The sequence below is a fragment of the Pteropus vampyrus genome, unplaced genomic scaffold (assembly GCF_000151845.1).
Source record: "Pteropus vampyrus isolate Shadow unplaced genomic scaffold, Pvam_2.0 Scaffold140, whole genome shotgun sequence".
NCBI classification, from domain to species: domain Eukaryota; kingdom Metazoa; phylum Chordata; class Mammalia; order Chiroptera; family Pteropodidae; genus Pteropus; species Pteropus vampyrus.
The window spans coordinates 1,661,033-1,673,930 of NW_011888921.1; the positions used below are offsets into that span (position 1 = coordinate 1,661,033).

General features: G+C 33.6%; 1 protein-coding gene across 3 annotated transcripts in view; it reads right to left on the reverse strand.

Annotated features, from left to right (window-relative positions):
- NELL2 (neural EGFL like 2) overlaps positions 1 to 12,898 on the reverse strand; it is a 298,065-nt gene that overhangs the window by 28,513 nt on the left and 256,654 nt on the right. The window lies entirely within an intron of this gene.

Below are 12,898 nucleotides of genomic sequence, written 5' to 3' on the forward strand. Positions count from 1 at the left end.
TATAAAGGTATTCCCCCCATTGAGCCAATTAATACATTCAACACCTCAAATATTTATCTTTTTTGGGGGGGGGCTGAGAATATTTAAGTTCTACTCTCTTAGCAAACTTCAATTATATAATACTGTGTTATCAACTATAGTCACCATGATATACATTAGATCCTCAGACTTAAAACCAGTTTTACTGAGGTAAAATTTACACACAAAAAAGATCACTAACAATTTCGCAATTTTTGAAATGTAATCATTACCATAATTAAGCTATAAAACATTTTCCTCACCCAAAAAGCTCTTTCATATCATAATAGTTTGAAAATATTAATTCGTATAAATTTTAACTTAATGTTTATCATTTTGAGTAAGCTCTATATTTCAGGCAAACATTCCTGTATATATATTTTTTTACTACATCTTGAGAACACCGAGGAAAGAACTGAATACATGGTTAGAGATTCATAAACATTTGTCGAATGAATGAGTGATCACTTTGTCATACCAAGTAACTAAGTGGCAAGCTCACCACACCATCTTTGAGTACTGCTAGGCAGAGGAAGAATGCAGGCACAGAGTCAGCTTTAAAGTATTCACTAAGATGTAATAACATGATGGTAAGAAGATATTTTCTCAACCTACTTCAAATATTTATGTAAAAAAATTTTACTACAATATTAAATAAAGTAGAATTGGTGAGGAGAATATATACATGTTTACTACATGTATGTATTCATATTTTTTTTAAAGAAGAGCATAAAACTTCTAATTAAAAATGGAAGGTTGAAAACATTTTAAAATCTCTTCTTCCTCTCAATCTTATAAATATTAAGTTAAAAGAACCGAAGAAAATATTTAAAAAGACAAAAGGAAAAACTATACTAGCAAACAAGAAAATTCAATAATTTTTTTCTTTTCTTAGAAGATGAATATAGATGAAGTGGTGGAGTCAGAGCAAAGGACGCCACAGCCTAGGATCTATAAGTAATAATGTGGTGCTACAGCTGATGAAGGTAGCACCACATTATTACATATAGATCCTAGGCTGAAGACTTCTTTGGAGTCTTGAAATACCATGCAAAGCAGATATGAGACATGGAGCTGAAAGCAGTTGGGTTAATTAAAAGTCTACTTTTAATTAAGTAGAATAATCAAATCCACTTATCCACTTCCTCCCACCATGAGCAGATTGCTGAAAGAAAGCAATTACCCCTGAAGCCAGAATGGATGGTTCTTCTGTAAAATAAATAAATAAATAAATAAATGAATGAATAAATAAATAAATAAATAGATAGATAAAGTAGTAAGTGAGTAAGTAAGTAAATAAATAAATAAAACATCTGGAGGAAACTAAGGCAGCTAGTATAGGAGTAGTCATCCTTCGGAAAAAATTCTTCTGCGTTTCAGAAGAGAGACCTCAAAGTATAAAAGTCTGGCTACTTTTAATTCACCCATTGTAAGTCTGCTAGTCAACAAACCTTACCCTTACATCAAAGCTTAACATCAGTTTTTTTTCTATTTATTCACTCTTAAACGTTAGGTGAAATCAAGAAAAACAAATAGTTGAGAAAATTCTGTAACGATTTAAGAGAATAACCAAGATATACCATCAGAAAAACTAACCCTGAAGGAAACAGAAATAATTCACGGAACAGAACTTTAAATATTTCTTATTAATATCTTCAAATAGATTTAAGGGAACATTTCATTCATAAAAAATGACAGTGCTATAAAAGAAGATATTCAGAGATTAAGAAATAGCACTTGTAGATTAAAAATATGATAGCTGAAAAATTTTTGAATGCAACATAAGGCTTGGAAAATCAGGTAGAAATAGTCTCTTCAAAAGTGTAACATGTAGAAAATACAATAGAATAAAAGCAAAGAGCACCAACCCAAAATCTCCACTTTCTGATTAGATTCAAATTTCATACCAAGAGAAAAATCAATGAAAGGAAATTATCTTTAAAAATAATAATAATTGAGGAAATTTTCCCAGAACTTTAGTTTTCAGATTAAAAGGCACCACCAAGGTCTCCAAATAATGAATGATGACATGATAGCCAATATTTACTGATAGTTTCCTATTTGGCCACCACTGTTCTTTGCAATTTACAGATACTCATTTAGTGCTGACAGCACTTCCAAGAGGGGAAATATTATTAATCTCCCCATTTTAAAGAGGAAGAAATGTAGACACTGAGAGTTTAAGTAATTCTTCTTAAGGCTATTGAGGGACAAAACTGGGATTTGAACCCAGACACTTTAGATATAGAGGTCAAACCCTTACCCCATGCAAAACAGTCTCATAAATAAATGAAACAAAGACCCACATCTAAACACACACTGTGAAATTTTACAATAAGTATAAAATACAGATTTAAATATCTTCCAGAAAGGAAACAACGGGTTACATATAAAGGGATGAGAATCAATCTCCCATGATTTTTCTCACTTGCAGCACTGTATAGTGAAGCAACAATTTTGACTTTAGAATGCTATACTCAGCATGACTTTCAAATATCTATAAAAGCAGAAGATATTTTAAGACATATAATTCCTTAGAAAGTTTATGTCTCATGCACTATTTTTTAAAAAGATTTTACTAATGATGTAGTCTAGTAAAATAAAGGACTAAATTGAGACAGAGAAAGACATCAGTAGTTCATTGCTCCCTGAAATACTTTCCTCACTTTGTAAGGATACATCACTTCCTCAGTTCTTTTACCTCAAAGGCTTCTACAGCTTGGTCTTCTTTGCAGATCTTATCTTCTCAATCTCCAAAAGTTTGAGTTCTCCAAGGATCTATTCTCAGATCTTTTCTTTTCTACATACTAACTTCTTAGTGATTTTATCTACTAGTAGGGCTTTAAATACTCAAACACCATCAATAACTACAGTGGGTTCAATAGTGTTCTCCCAAAATTCATATCTACTCAGAACCCAGAATGCGACCATATTTGGAAATAGTGTTTTTACTGATATAATTAGATAAGGATCTTAATATGAAATCATCTTGGATTTAGGGTGGGCCCTAAATCCAATGACTGGTGTTCTTATAAGAATAGAAGACACAAAGAGACCCATGAAGAAAGTTGGTGTGAAGATGGAAGCAGAGATTGGAGCTATATAGTCACAAGCTAAACAATGTTTGGGCCACCAGAGACTGGAAGAGGCAAGGAAGGATTCTTTCTAGGGCCTTCAGAGGGAGCACGGCTCTGATGATACCTTGATTTTGGACTTATAACCTCTAAACTATGAGATAATAAATTCTTGTTATTTTAAATCACCCAGTTTGTGGTACTTTTTTTAGAGCAGCCCTGGGAAAATAATATATTAACTCATTTACATTTTCATCCCAGACCACTCTCCTTTCATCCAGCCCTGTATATTCAATTTCTCACTCAATATTTCCACTCAGATACCAAACAGCTCCTTCTGAAATCTTCATCTCAGAAAATGTCAATATCATTCAGTTACTTAGGCAAAAATCCTTAATTTTACTCTTAATTTCCCTCTTTCTCTTACACCTATGTATGAAATCTATTAGCAAATCCTACTGGCTATGTCTTCAAAATATATCCAGAATCTAATCATCATTTCCAACCGCCTTCATGTTTACCACTCCAGTCCATATCACCATCGTATTTCACTTGAGTTAATGTAACAGCCTAATAAATATCCCTGATTTCATTTTTTTCCCATCTATGGTACATTCGGAATTTATAGCAGCCAGATGATCCTTTGGAAATATATATATCAGATTGTGCCATACTGCTGCTCTGATCCTATCTCCCATTCAGGAAGGATGTTGGGGGAAAATATATTAAGGAAAAACTGTAGGGGATATACACTATTATTAATCATTTTCTATTTCTAAGTTTGGAGATAAAATTTTCCAGAAGCCCTTTCTGGAAAGCCCTTTCTCTGTATGATTCTGTGTTAGAATTTAACAGTGAGAGGAACTCCTGAGATATGCTAGAGAAGCAAAGAAAAAGCCATTATTCTTGGGAAGTCATGGTAATCAATGTCTATGAGCTCTGTCTTTTTCAACAGATCTAATATAAATGTTTCCCAGATTTTTCCCCAACCCCTTCCACACCTTTGTAAACCCTAATTTCTAGATAAAACTCTTTATTCCCATAGTTCTTGCAGTGGCTCTGTTTTCCTGATTGAACGCAAACTGATATGGAAGTCTATAGACCAGAGATATAATGAAAAGTTTATTTTATTTTATTTTTATTTTTTTCCCTCCCCCCCCCCCCCCCGCTCCCTTCCACCCCTGATCTATGGATGTTGTCGTTTTCCCTTAAGACCTGGATCTCTGAAGGCAGGGTGTTTCCTCCCACACACTTGTGGCATGCACCCAGGGCCTAGCCCACCTGGGGCCTGGCGCACCTGGGGTATGGTCCATGGCTCCACCTGGGTCGCGAACCCAGAACCTTCTGCGTGTAAAGCAGATGCTAATCACTACACTATGGAGTCATCCCCAAGTTTATTTTTTATAATAAATTTATGGTGAAGTGTAAAAGAAAAATGACTGTCAACTAGAAACTAGAAAAAAAAATCAAAACAAAATGTTTTAAAGACTAGAAATACTACATATTCTACTGTCTCTTTAGTAAACAATATTTACATAGTCACAATGACATAAACAATACGGATTTTTAAATTTTAGATTTAATCAATAGAGCGTATGAAATATTTCATTGTGGTTACTGAACAGAACATATATATCAACCCTGATAATATAAAAAGATAGAAGACAGAAGCTGGGAGAAAGCAGAAAATAAATTGGGAGGCGAAGCGCAGAACCAATTCTTTATTTTACATAATGGGGAATCAAGAAAAACTATTTATAGTAGACAGAATAAGGAATGAAAGTTCAAATATATACTGCTCAAGGCTGAAAAGTTAACTTACTTTAGAATGAATGGAAGGGCCTTGGTATAAGGGAGGTAAATCCTTATCTATTACAGCAAGAAGTTTCCTGATAATGTCTAAAATTGACCAATTAAATAAAGCATAGTATAATCATATTAGAAGAATTGAAAATGATCCCTCTTAGCCCCTTGTCTCAACTGGAGTTTCATGAGAAAATTAAGTTCTAATGCCCTAAGACACGCTGTGTAAGTCATGAATTAACTTCTCTCCTATATAGCTGGTATGATACTAGTCAAGTACCATCTTTGGGAGATAGAAAAAATTAGTCTTTCAGGTCATTTTATGGTTTCGTAGTTCACATGAGGAACTCATTTTATAAAGGCTGCTAGAAAGTGAGCAGGAAATGAGTCAGGGGACTATTGCTTTTTATTCCAAGTTCTACGTTGTTTGATATTTTTTAACCATGTGTCTAGTTTCTTTCATATATATAAAGATATTTTAAAAGAACACTCGGAAGCTTCATTTAAAAAGTGTTGAGTATAATAAGATAGCAATTATGCTAGTAGTGATGTCTAGATAAAAAGAAAAATGAGACAGAAGCTCTCGACAAAGATATCAAGACTGGAGACATGATACTACAAGATGCTACTAAAATTGGAACAGGTTGAATGAAACTACTAAAGTTGAGATCATAGAGAGATGAGAAAGAACCACGGACAGTCTCTGGGGAAAAACTGAGGGAAAGAAAAGAAAGGAACTATAGGAGGAATTTTAGCAGTGATGTGGGAAGATCACAAATTTAACCACAGGAATCAAGGGAGAAGAAAGTGTCAAGAAGAAGGGGCTGTCAACAATGCCAAGGAGCATTTCCAATTGCCTTTTGATGTATATTTAAAAATCAATACTTCTGATTTAACATAGAATTGAAACTCCCTCTGATGTATGAGCAACAAGTTGAATAAAGCATTTAATAAAATGGAATTCTGGAAATGCCTTAAAATTTAAAAATCTTTGCAGCTCTTTCCCTTTTACAAGGTAGCTAATGTGTTGGATATGAGACTGAGAATACTTTTACTTGCTCAGTCATTTAACAAGTACGTATCAAATGTCTATCATAAAAAATATGGTAGACATGGAGCTCACAGTCTAATAAAAAAGGAACAGCATTAGCATAAACAACACAGATATAAGGTAGATATCCTGAGGCCTGTAGGAATAGTGCAGATAAAGAAATGTGTGAATTCAGAAAAAAGACGTTACTTCACTCTGAAACTCTGATCAATGAAAACTGGGCCACTGGAATAAAACATGGCTGAACAGAAACTTCCCAATTTATTCTGGCAAATACTAGCAAATTACTTAAAACATTTATTAATTTATTACATTGTAATCAAGTCCCTACTTTAAAAATAGGCATGCTTCTTTCATATATTACATTATATTATAGTTAGGCTCCCAAAATAATGTGAATATGAAGTATCTACTAGCTCTACACTAAGTAGACTGCTCTTCATCAGGGTAAAAATAAGTAAGTCTTAATTCTTGTGCTTCCCTGAGCCACTTTCTAATAGTAAGGATTAAATTGTCTACTTGGTCTACCTCAAAATTATTTCCAGAAGGAGGAAAAAAAAAAAGCTGATTTTCTCAAACTAACCAGCAAGAATAAGAGGGCTAGAGTGTCTTTATGTAATAATTTATTGCAAGCTTTCCAATTATTAATATAGCACTACAAAAAGCTTTATGCATTTTGATGAGCTCACTTACTGGTTATTCAGGAAAATGAGCTTTGAATGGCATGCCAGGACTGGTAAGATGACAGTCGAAATAGCTATTCTGTATTTATTTGCAAACTAACTGACAAACTTACATCATAAGAAATACTGCTTTGAGAGAAATGAGCTCACCGATGCCAATAAACAAATAAATGAAATACCAGTTTCCATATATCTGAATAAGAAGTCATCAGATAGAGCTTTGAGTGGGTCCTAACCATGAAATGTACTGATAGATGGCTTCTATTGGCTTTGAGCAAGTGTCAGATCTCTAACAGACTATTTACTTTCAAACCATTTTATTATAACAACTGCTTTCATCTCTGCTGAAATACCCATTAGCTTGATACAGGTTTCTCAGCCAGTAACAAAACATCACATTTCTCCCACATAGATAATTGAAGGAAAAAATAAAAATGAAAACAAACAAACAAACAGCAATTGAACAAACCAATAACTCCTTTTAAAGTGAATAAAGTGAAACAGCCTATGAGTTTCTTAAAGACAGGTTTGCTCCTTTATGGAGCTCTAAAACCTCTTAACCGCACAGATTGATGGCAATCGTTTGGACCTGTCAATATGAGGTCACTTAATCAAACTTATTCCAGACTAATTATATTTTTTGTTCTCTTTAACAACCTATTTTTTCATGACCAATCAGATCAGTTGTATAATCCAATTTTATCACTAAGACAACACCAAATGCTAAATCAAAGGGTTTCCAAACCTGAGCATCTGATTTTATGGACTCAGCCTAATTCTGTATTTGGGTAACACACTTATAAAAAAGAAATTAAAAAAAAAAAACCAAACTTCAGTCCACATTTTTATGATTATCCGATATAATGAAGGGAGCAGGAGAAGGAAGGTAACTGGCAGTTGTGTGGCTACTAAGTGCAAGGTATTTTATCTATCTTTTGTATCTGGTTTCCATTATATCATTATTCACACACAGAGACACACCACACACACACACACACACACACACACACACACACACACACACACACACGCTCTTTTTATATTTATATAGTGATTGAAGAAATGATATGAAGGGACCCAAAGGAAAAATAATCTCTATATGAACAAACATGCCACCAGCTACTTGTTTTCTATGGCCACACAAGTGTTTCCCGGGAATTCATCTTGCTGCTGCTCAGGGTCAGGATCTAATGTTATAAGGAGGTTTGGTGGAAAGTTTGTCCTTTTAGTAGTTTCAGTGCCTCAGTCAACCATAGAAGCATTTGGAAGTCTAGCTTTATCTATACCGTCTCAGTGCTAAGCTGCTCGAGCAAAGAAAATTATCTAAATGCACAGCAATGAGGAATTGATTAAATACATTATAGCACATGTATAAAATGGAATGCTATACAGATTATAATGATGTTTCTGAAAATTATTAATGACATGGAAAAAACACTCATGATAAATGTCACATAAAAAGAAGCAGAATTAAAAATATGAATAAAATATTATTCTAGTATGAAACATGTCTTTCATTTTGAATAAGAGCAATTCTCTCCAGATTATTTTATTTTGCATATTTCTTTATTTTATAAATCTTGTAAAATTCAATATACTTTGCTTTTATAATTTAAAAGATTTACCCAAAAGTTATGGAGTTTATAAATAAAACCAGGATGGATTAGAAGAGTAGTTCATACATACCCCTGACATAAATGAATATCTCAAGTAGATGGTAAGGTAAGTTTAAGGTATATATGCCATGGTGATTTTATATACTTATATATTGTAGTATGATTACTACCATAGCATTAGCTAACATCTTCCTTGTGTCACATAATTACCATTTCTTTTTTGTGATGAGAACATTTAAGATTTACTTTCTTAGCAATGTTCAAGTATATAATATAGTATTAACTATAATCACAACACTGTGCATTAGATCCCTAGAATTTATTCATTTTCTAACTAGAAGTTTGTACTCTTTGACCAATATCTCTCCATTTTCTCTACCCCTCAGCCTCTGGTAACCACTATTTTACTCTGTTTCTAGGAGTTTGTTTTTTTTAGATTCCACATATAAGTGATATCATACAATATTTGCTTTTTTCTGTCTGACTTATTTTACTTAGCATAATGTCCTCAAGGCCCATCCATGTAGACATAACACTGTTGCACATTTAATAAACTATAGTATAGTATAAACAATTCTTATATGCACTAGGAAACCAAAAAAACAAAAACAACAACAAAAAACAAAAACCAATGTGTATGTAACTTGCTTTTTTGGGGGGATATATGCTTTATTGCAGTGGTCTGGAATTGAATCCACAATATCTCTGAGGTATATCTGTATATATATAGTGGAATATTATTCGGTCATGAGAAAGAAGCACTTGCTACTTCATCTCACACTTTTATGTTATAGAGACAGCTTCTTTCCCTAAACCTCATGAACCAATCTCTGCCAGCTTCAAACTTTTCTTCTGCAGCTTTATTGTCTCTCTCAGTCTTCCTGGAATTGAAGAGACTTAGCACCTTGTTTTGGCTTAAGGGAACGTTGTGGCTGGTTTGATCTTCTATCCATATCACGAAAATTTTCTCTAAATCATTATTTCACTTTCTTATCATTTGTGTGTTTATTGTCCTTTAAGAACTTTTCCTTTGCATTCACATCTTGGCTAACTGGCACAAGAGGCCAGCTTATGGCCTAGGTTGGCTTTCGACATGCCTTCCTCACTAAGCTTAATAATTTCTAGATTTTAATTTAAAGTAAGAGACTCTTTCACTTGAATACTAAGAAGCCATTGTAGAATTATAAACTGGCCTAATTTCAACTGTTGTGTCTCAGCAAATAGGGAGGCCAGAGAAAAAGGAAAGAGACAAGAGAATAGCCATTTGGTGGAGCAGTCAGAACACTCTCAACATTTATCAATTAAGTTTGCCTCTGTCTTACATGGGCGCAGCTGATGGCATTCCAAAACAATTACAACAGTAACATTGAAGATCACTGATCACAGGTCACCATAATAAATATAATTATAATAAAAAATTTTGAAATATTGCAAGAATTACCAAAATGTGACGCAGAGATATTAAGTGAGCAAATGCTGTCAGGAAAATGGTGCTAGTAGGTTTGCTCAATGCAAGATTGCCATAAACCTTCAATTTGTAAAACATGCAGTATCTGTGAAGTGCAACACATCTTCTTTATCCATTCATCCATACGTGGACACATAGGTTGTTTCCAAATGAAAGCCCTCAAGGGCCAGAATCTTACATTATTCATCTTTGAGTACTTCTGATTCTAGGATACAGTCTGGTGTACAGTAGGCCTCAGTAAATATCTGTTGACTGAATGTATCCTTAACAAACAGGATTGAGCCATGGGTGGGAAGCATTTGGTTTCAAAGTAATTGAAAGAACAAGTATTGGTGAGGATGTGGTGAAAAGGGAACCCTCATGCACTCTTGGTGGGATTGAAAACTGGGGCAACCACTATGGAAAACAATTACAATAGTAATTGTAATAGTTTGAGGTTCCTCAAAAAATTAAAAATAGAACTATTGGATGGCCCAGCAATTCCATTTCTGGGTATTTATCTGATGTAATCCAAAACATTAATTAAAAAAGATATATGTACCTCTATATTCATTGCAGCATTATTTATAATAGCCAAGATATGGAAGCAACCTATGTGTGCATCAATAGATAATTGGATAAAGAAATTGTGGTACATATTTACAAGAGAATAATACTTAGCCATAAAAAGGAATGAAATCTCACCATTTGTGACAACATGGATGAACCTGGAGGGTACTACACTAAGTGAAATAAGTCAGATAAAGAAAGACAAATACCATATGATCTCATTTATATGTGGAATCTAAAGGACAAAATAACAAACAAACAAAACAGAAACAGATTCAAATGTAGGGAATAAGCTGATGGTTGCCAGATAGAGGGGGATATGGGTTGGGGTAAAAACGGTGAAGGGATTAAAAAGTACAAATTGGTAGTTACAAAATAGTCATGGGGATGTAAAGTACAGCACAGGGAATACAGTCAATAATATGGTAATAACTATGTATAGTGCCAGGTGATTACTAGAATTGTCAGGGAGATCACTTTTTAAATTATGTAACTGGCTAGCCACTATGCTGTACATCTGATACTAATATAATATTGATACTAAAATAATATTGAACATCAACTCTAATTGAAAATCGAAAAGTAGGGGGAAAGATGAAAGGGAATAAGAGGTTCAAACTTCTAAGTATGAAACAATAAATCATGGCAATGAGTGTACAGCATAGGGAATATAGTCAACAACATTGTGATACTGTTGTATGGTATTAGATAGGTGCTGGACTTATCATGGTGATCAGCTTTTAGGTATATATATTTGAATAACTAAGATGTATACCTAAAACTAATGCAATACTGTAGGTTAGCTGTATTTTAATAAAAACTTTAAAAAGGGGGGGGAATTAATGAAATGAATTATTTAAGCAATTTTATTTTCTCAAAGGAAATGATTCTGTAGTGGATTTAAGAATATAACTAAGTTTTGGTCTTTGAAACTTTGACCCACAATGACTAGCACAAAACAAGAAGGATCTTTAGACTTTAAAATCAAAGAGAAAACATTAGGGAAGCAAACTTAAAAGATTAAGCTATTCGGTTTGCTTGTGTGTGTGTGGTTTAAAAGATAGGATATATACTGATAGCTGCCATTTTAATTTTTTAAAATTTTCTTTTATTAGTTTCAAGTATATAGTACATTGGTTAGACATTTATATAGTTTCTAAAACGATCCCCTAATTGCTCTTTCTCTCCTCTGGCTCTCTACCTAGCTAATACCTTAATGCTAACTGCATTGTTTATGCTGTGCTCCCCACCCCCATGACCATCTGTCAACTACTAATTTGTACTTCTTTAATCCTTCACCACATTCTCTCAGCCCCCCAATCCTCTTCCCCTCTGTCCATTACCAGATTGTCCTGTGTATTTGTGAACCTGTTTTTGATTAGTTTGTTCTTTTTGTTCTTTAGATTCCCCATATCAATTAACAAGTATTTTCAGAATTACACTAACAATAACTATTTGGAAATTATATTTGGGACTTTAATGCTAACTCATCAATATTAAATTTACTCCACATTTTAACTGGAACTATTTCAAATATAATACATTAAAAATAGCTGTAATGCAAAACTATAAAATTAGGCACTCTATACTTCTAATTTCCTATGTCAAATGATTAAAAATAGGAAAATCTTCTGTTAAATCACCCTTATTTATGCCCCAGTACCATGTTCTCCCTAAACCATGAGATAAGCTTTTGTAATTCTTCCTGCTCTAAGACCTCCTGTGCTTAGAAAAGAAAAGAAATTCACTTAAATAGAAAAGAAATTTGTTAGGCAGGCAGGGAAAACTGACAAATTCTACGACATTGGCTGTAAATTTTTCTACTCACATATTTAATCTCATTATTTTGAATAAAAAAAAATAGTCAAAGTACCTCCAAATAAGATAAATTCCTGGAAAGAAAAAAACAGTTATAGTATGCTCACTGTGGTAGAAGTCTATTTCTTCCTCTTCTTTGGCACACAGCTAGACTGCCTGAGTTTCAGCCAATTAATACAAGCAGCCAAGGCTTTTAGGAAGCAGGTGTGCTATCCCCCCCCACCGCCCCCACCTTCTTTCTTCCCATTCTGCTGACTAGATACAGTTAACAAAGTCCCAGGGAATGGGAAATGGGGGACAGGGAGAGGCAAAAGAGAAGAGTTTTATTCCCTAAACTTCCTGCCAAACAGAAATGCTTACTTTTGACGATTACATGAGAAATAAACTTCTTTTGCAATTAAGTCATAAGCATTTTGGTTCTGCATGTTATTGCTGCTAATATCTCCCTAACTAATTCAATACTATACCTTACATAAGTTATCTGAAATCTCTATCTTTCAAGCACACATACACAGTAAATCTAAGTATCATTTGTTGTGTGCCCTGCTTTCTGATTTCTTCCCCCTTGAACATGGATATTACCTTTTCTAGAAGCATATGTAATATACATAAGCCATGTATGCCCACATTAATATTAATTTATTCATTCATACAACAAATCTGACTGAGAACCAGCTATTTAGCAGACTTTAGGAATACATGAGTGAAGAGAATATTGGACCCATCTTTGGGAAGCTCATAATATAGCAAGAAAATATAGATCTATATAACAAGAGTATCATCTAATGTATTAATATGTGTGCTTCCTGTTTATCTCC